Here is a 7,500-nt window from a genome sequence, read left to right as displayed (position 1 = left end):
GACAGACGGAGGAGACAAGGAGGGAGTCGGAGGGGCCAACAGCAAAGGGAAGGAGAAGGGGGAAGCCGCAGCCAGCGAAGGCACACAGGCAACCGTCGCGGAGTAGGAGGCGGGACTGAGGCCGGGGGACTAGGTTACGGAGGGGGACCCACAGGCGACCGCCGGCCCGGAGCTGGAGAAACCGCAGGCGCGCCCCGAGCCCCCACCAAAGTGAGCGAGGGCGAGCCAGGGGGCAGGGCGGGCGGGACCCTGGCCCGACGTCTATGTCCCCTCCCCTTACGGGACACAGATAGGCGGGGTCCTGGTCGGGATCGCCCACGTCGAGGCGAGGGGAAAGAAGTCATAAGGAAGGTCCCTGAGGGGTCCCATACGAGCTCCTCCTCTATGGAGCTGGGAGCGGCAGTCAGGCTGTCCGGGACCTCCTCAGGGACTAGGACCTGAGCTGGGGGGACTGGAGTCAGGGCCTCCAGTGAGGTAGCAGGCGTGACTGCAGACGGTGCAGCCGGAGCCACGGGTGTGGCCGCAGGCGGTGCAGCCAGAGCCGCGGGCGAGCCGGGCTTGACAGGCAGGAGGGGCGAGCCGGGCTGGACAGGTGGGTCAGGCACAGGCGGGTCAGGCGGTGCCGTGGGCAGAGCGGTGGCATCAGCGGGCACCTCATGCGTGCGGCCATTATAAGCCTCCAAAGGCAGCTGCGCGGCTGGGATGATTGGCTGTTGTATCAGGAGGGGTTCCTCCCGACATTCAGCGTGGAGAGAGGCTTCGGAGAGAGAGCAAGCCCCCAAGAAGATTGTCGGGGCTTCTTCTCCTCCTTTTCCCTTGCGCTTCTTTCTTTTTCTTCGCCGGCTGGGACAGGTAGGTGGAGGTGGGGTTGCCTCTGAGAAGGAGAGCGGCGACTGCCGCTTCTCCTTCCATTTGCTGATGAGCTGCTGCAGGAGAGCGCGCACTTCCGCCATTGCGTGCGCTTCGGTGCGTGGGGTAACCTCTTGCAGGAGGGTCCAGCTCTGGTCAGCTAAGGCGAATAAGCCGGGGTCCTCTCGGACCTCTGACTGCTCTCGCCAGTATGCCACCTCATGCAGCAGGATGAGCCATAGGTCTTCTTCCTGCTGCGGTGCGTCATTTGGGAGTTCTGTTATGTCACGTGCATGCAGGCAGGCGAGCGGGGAAGCAGGCGAGTAGAGCCGGTAATACGCACAAACGGGGTTTATTAAGGGACCCGGGCAGACATCGACCATCAAACATGACAATACAATGACAGAACTCGGGAATACTGACTGAGACACGGACTAAATACTCAAGACAGGCTGAACTGAACAAGCAACAGGTGATCCCAATCAGGAAGTAACACAAGGTAACGAGGGAGGCGTGGCACACACGAGGATCGGACGAGCCAGGCATGACACTTCCGTGTCTGGAATGGATGTAGAGTATTCTTGAGTCTATAAGGTAACAATAATATAATAATAAGATGACCTTGTTTTAATTGTGAAATGCGTTTGACTAAAAGAAAAATTTGTTTTTGTCTATTCTACTAGGTACTTGTACTACTGACTAGGTAAAATAGAATTGCATTACTAAAATAAAGAGACTAAAATACCATTTTCATTGACTAAAACTAGACTAAAATGTCATCAGTTTTCATTGACTAAAACTAGATTAAAATGTCATAAATTTTTGTTGACTAAAACTAGACTAAAATAGTCATGGATAATTCTGACTAAAATATGACTAAAATGCTCAGACTTTTAGTCGACTGAAACTTGACTAGACTAAAATGAGTATGGATGTGACTAAGACTAATAATAACTAAAATGACAGCTTGACACAAAGACTAGACTAAAACTAAAATTAAGACAGGTGGCCAAAAACAACTATAGGCGTGAGTGAGCTGTATTTACGTTTGTTTGGTTATTTTTAGGAAAATGCCTGTGTTTTTACTGATACATTTTATGAATTATGTGTTTTATTTTATCTAGTTCTCACGGCATGCTCTACCGGATGGATATGAATAAATGCCTGTGATCATGCAGAGATCAACTTGTGTTCATGTTCGTAATTGAGGGGAGTTACAGTGAGAACTCACACTGTTCGACACGAGGTGAAGAGATGGGTGAAGAATCGCAAACAAATTCCTCAGAGTTTCATCGATCCCTAGCATCAAACAGATAAGACTGTGCATGCACCGACAATCGTAGTTTGGGAGGTTTGCATGGTTAAGCCATTCAGAAGTAACACATTTAAAACAAGTTAAATGTTAAATAGTGGAATGGCCACGTGAATGTATTTAAGGGAGTATAAGTGCTGAAGGATAAAGTTACGGTGTTATGTACATGTTTTACGTTCAAGTTATTGCTGATTTCACCGCAGTTGGTCGTTAAGTCATTGTATGAATGACATTTAAAGGTATATTACCATAGTACAAGCAGTATTGATGTAATTTTCTAAGTGTTTAATGGAAGTATTTTAATTGTGTGTGAAAATAAGTCAATTTGCATGTAAAAGTGGTTGTTTATGACAGTTCTAGGACACTAATGATATTTAGATCAGCTAATATAATTTCAGTTATTGCTGCAATCTGTATCATAGGTGTAGAGTAACATTAAGGCTGTGCTAATAGATTAAATTAATTTAGTTACATTTCAGTCAAACAAATAAGTTAGTTAAAACAGTTCTGAAAATGGATGTGCATGAAACTAATAAACAGGACTTGGATAGTAATGATCTAGCTGTAAGGTCACAGCTGCAGTCTAAGACCTTTGATAGTGAACCTTAAGACATAAACCCACCAAGAGTGGTTGAGGTGAGTGTAGAGACCCAGGCTTCTGCTCCAGAAGGACTACGAAGTCTTAGAACCCAAAGACTTACCGAAAAGGGTCAAGAACTCCATGATGACAAATGCAAAGGGCTTCAGCATTGCTTCATGAGTACTTATGGCAAATGGAAGGATCTTGCTAAGGAAGCCAAAAAGGCACTCCGTGGACCTCTGTCCAGCGAAGGCCTACAAGAGCTCCTGACCAAGATTCACTGTGCTTCAACAGAGGTAAAGCAAGCTTAAGAAGATTTACGCCTTTGCATTCCACCTGATGGAGAGACATATAGCAGAGTAGATACTTGTGATGCTGTCTCTAGAATGATCTGGGAACATGCATGGGATCATCTTAAAGAGAAACACAAAGAAGATTCTCATAAATAACGAGCACACTGGACTGAGACTGGCTCAGTGTTCTCATCTACAGCATCTCAGCCATCCAGTTCAAGCTATAAAGGTCCAAGGACTGCAAGCAGTTCAAGCATCAGATCAAAACGTTCAAGCCTGTCCTCTGCAAAGAAGCAAGAAGCCACTGCAGATCTAGCTGCGACACGAGCCACTTTGAAGGTCTTACAAGATATAGAATGTGAGAAACAAAATCTTGCAAACCTTGAAAGCAAGAATAGACAGAGAATCATGCTACAAGAAGCTGAAAATGCTGCTAGACAAAATGCATTAGCAGAGAAGTGCTGGCAGATTGAGCGCTTGGAGACAGTTAAGGAGATGAATGCTGCAAAGGCACATATGCAGGTCTATGAACAAGATGTAGGATCCGATGAAGAGTTGTTAGATTGGTTCCATGACTGCAAACCTATACAGGACGTTCAGGCACATATCGCAAGAAGTCTTCCAGAGCTTCATGTAGCACCACCGCAACATATGACACATAGTGTGCAACCTGCAGTGATGACACAAATCGCTACCAGAGGTGAACCTGCTACTAGCGCTCATAAGGGAGATAACATTATAGTACTTGCCGAAGCAATAGCAGAATCCATCAATGCAAGCCGGCTCCCTGTACCGGAGCCTTCTGTGTTCAGTGGGAATCCATTAAAGTATAAAGACTGGAAAATGTCCTTTCAAACACTGATACGCAGGAAGAACATTACAGTAAATGAGAAAATCTACTACCTCCGTAAGTACGTCAGCGGACCTGCAAAGAAGGCTATAGAGAGTTATTTCCTGTTAGGCACAGAGACAGCTTACCATGCGGTGTTGGACATCTTGGAAGAAAGGTAAGGAAAGGAACTTCTTTCATGATTGCAAAGGCCTTTAGGGATAAGCTTACCTCATGGCCAAAAATAGGACCCAAAGACAGCTATGAACTAAGAGAGGCTGCCAAGGAGCAATGTCTCAGATTAAGAGTCTTGAAGTCCTGAATGATTGTGGTGAAAATCAAAGAATACTCACCAAGCTGACTGACTGGTTAATAACATGATGGAATAGAAGAGTCATTGAAATTGAGGAAGAAAGCATGGCATTCCCTAGTTTCAGCCAGTTTGTTGAGTTTGTCACAAAGGAAGCTGAGAGAGCTTGTAATCCGGTAACCTCACTTCATGCGCTAAAGTCTAGTGACAGTGAAAAGGTGGTGCCACCAAAGACCCGAAGCATTGGAGCAAAGGTACTGGCAAGCAGCTCTGAGGAGAACCCAGATGCTAAAAGGTGCATCTTTTGTGAGAGACCATCTCATGGCCTTCACACATGTAGAAGGTTTATGAACAAGTCAATTGCAGAATGAGTTAAATTTGTGCAAACGAGAAAGTTGTGTTTTGGATGTTTAGAATTAGGACACCTTTCAAAGAACTGTGGAAGGAGGAGTGTCTGTGACACATGTAAAAGGAGGCACCCAACATGTAAACTGCAGAGGATGCTCGCTTCTCTCAAGAAGATCGCTTCTTAGCAATTATGCAGGAAGGAAATCAGAAGCAAGGCAAACGGTCACTGTGAAATGCCTTTGGCATTTGAGGAGGGTAGGCCGAGTCTGCCAGACAGTAGAAGATGTGCAAACTATGGTCTAAGGTACTTTGCCTCCCAAGGACGTGGTCTTTTCAGCGAAGCCTCCATCAGCTTCATTGAAAGGTACTTTTATGTGGATGATGGTCTGGTAAATATCTCGACAGAGGCTGAAGCGGTGCACTTAGGTAATGAAGCAAGACAGCTCTGCAGCGTTGGCATGCTACGGGTCCGCAAGTTCATTTCCAATTGCCAGGAGGTACTTGCATCAATTCCCAATGAAGAGTGTATTGAGACAGTACAACATCGAGATTTAACTTTAGGTGAGCCACAAATTGAGAGAGCCCTAGGTGTCAAATGGTGTGTCACTTCAGATCAATTTCAATTCAGAGTGGTTGTAAGCGAACGCCCGCTCTCTAGAAGAGGCGTTTTGTTGACAGTAGCCTCTATCTACAACCCTCTCGGCTTTGTGGCACCTTTCATTCTACTTGGGAAGCAAATATTTTTAACAAACGTTCCAAGAGAAGACTGGATGGGATGAACCACTACATGATGATCTTCGGCCACAATGGGAATCCTGGCTCTTGGACTTAAAGAATCTATCTGATGTCAAGATTCAAGAGATTCAAGAGATTGCTTTATTTGTCACATGCACAGTTGTACAGGTACAACATGCAGTGTAATTAATTTTGTCCCGATCAACCCAACCATACATATACAAACATTACAGGGGTTAGAGAGGTCAGGTAGACAGGGGATATAGGAAAAACAGAGAAAACAGAAGTACATGAGGAGAGAAGAGGCGAATAAAAAAAACAGCGCCCAGACTGTACTCCAGTAGGGAGTATAATATAGCAACAGAAAAAACACCTCAGCAACATAAGCACGTGGTCACCACACCTTACAACATAAAAAAGTCGTGACTTGCAACAGGGGAGGGAAATGGGGAGGTGGAGGTAGTCCAGCATAGACAAACAGTCATCCGGTCCTGTGCCAAGTCCAGCGCCGGTCAACAGACCCGCCTGTTCACGCTGGGGGTATGAAGCGGCGAAGGCGTGGTATGGGGGGGAGGTTAGTCCTTGGGATTGGGGGAGAGGAATGCAAGAGAGTTTCACTGCCTTGTTCCTTAGGGGGAGTTGTTGAATTCAGCAGCGGCCTTGGCCAAGGCCAGTGCTGATTAGGGGGGAGCCAAAAGCAGATTGAATATGGTTATTTGGGTTTTCGGGCGAGAAGCTGTAATTTCGCAGCTCCTCTAATGTCCACACTAGTCTCCGCCATCCAAAATCCTTTGCAGAGCCGTGAGCTTCTCTGTGATGTTATCAAGTCTGCGGTCCATAGTCACAATGATGGTATCCAATTTACGATCAAAAGCCATAGTCTGAGTGCCAACAGCTCTGCCAACTCCGTCAATCATCCCGGCCAGCCTAGTGGGGCTTTGAGCGGCTGTCACCGTTTTCTTCAATTTACGATAAACCAGGGCGATGCCTATTCCAATCAGCATCAGACCTGTAATCATGGTTCCGAATAGGTAAATATCTTCGATGTCCTCCACGGACAGAGCCGCCAGACACACTACCCTCCACTTTTCCCATCCGTCCATCATGTAGGCAGCTGCGTGCGTCCCCGCAGGACAGTCAGGTTCCCCCAAACCCACGCTCTCTGCGAGAAGATGGTGTCAATTGCATTGAGAGACCAGTTGATCAAATCCATGATTTTCTTAGATGATTTTCTTAGATCCAATATTGTTACCTTCCAGCTAGTTTCAAAGAAGTCCAAAGATTCGAACTCCATCATTTCTCAGGTGCAAGTGTCATAGGGTATGGGGAATGTTACCTATGTGAGAGCAATCAACGCATCAGGGCAAATCTACCATTCTTTAGTCATGGGCAAGGCTAGAGTGGGTCCTATAAGAGTTACCACTATACCAAGACTTGAGCTGGCAGCTGCTGTTGTTGCTGTACTCACAAGTGACCTGCTCAGAAAAGAGTTGGAAATAGGTGCACAGGAATTCTTTTGGACAGACTCGAAGGTTGTCCTTGGAAATGTCAGCAATGATGCGAGGCGGTTTCACGTGTTTGTGGCAAACCACATACAGCGTATTAAAGAAAGTACATGTCCAAGTCAGTGGAGATTCGTAACTTCTGAAGACAATCCCGCTGACCATGCATCAAGGGACCTTAAGACTTCCAACTGGTTTACTGGTCCAGACTTTCTCTGGCGAGATGAACTTCCCAGTGGAGATATGAAGGTGGGAGATATTGCAGATGAAGACCCAGAAGTTTGCAAGACCTTTGCACAGAGGACTTTGACAACAGAAATTTCCCTGCTTGATCGCTTCCAGAAATTCTCCTGCGGACGAGATTAGTCAAAGCTATAGCCAGGCTTATACGGCGTGTAAAGGAGCTCAAAGGCTTGACATCAAAAAGCAATGAAGCCACAAGTCTTGAAGAGAGAAAGGAGGCTGAACTTACCATCATAAGCACTGTCCAAAGGGCAACCTTCTCTGAAGAAATTCAAGGTCTTCAATGCAGGAAGGAGGCAATTACCAAAGATAAGGCCAATAGGTTGTACAAGATGATACTGCCATGGAATAAATGGAGGCTGGCTAAGGTTACTGCAGTGTATCCTGATGAGGATGGACATGTGCGAAAGCTGCAATTGCTAGTCAGTGACACAGCACTAGACAAGCAAGGAATGCGACTCACTAAACCAGTCTATCTAGAGAGGCCTATTCATAAGAC

This window comes from Paramormyrops kingsleyae, unplaced genomic scaffold (assembly GCF_048594095.1).
Source record: "Paramormyrops kingsleyae isolate MSU_618 unplaced genomic scaffold, PKINGS_0.4 ups102, whole genome shotgun sequence".
NCBI lineage: Eukaryota > Metazoa > Chordata > Actinopteri > Osteoglossiformes > Mormyridae > Paramormyrops > Paramormyrops kingsleyae.
The sequence above is the reverse complement of the archived record's forward strand: the minus strand, read 5'-3'. Positions refer to the sequence as shown.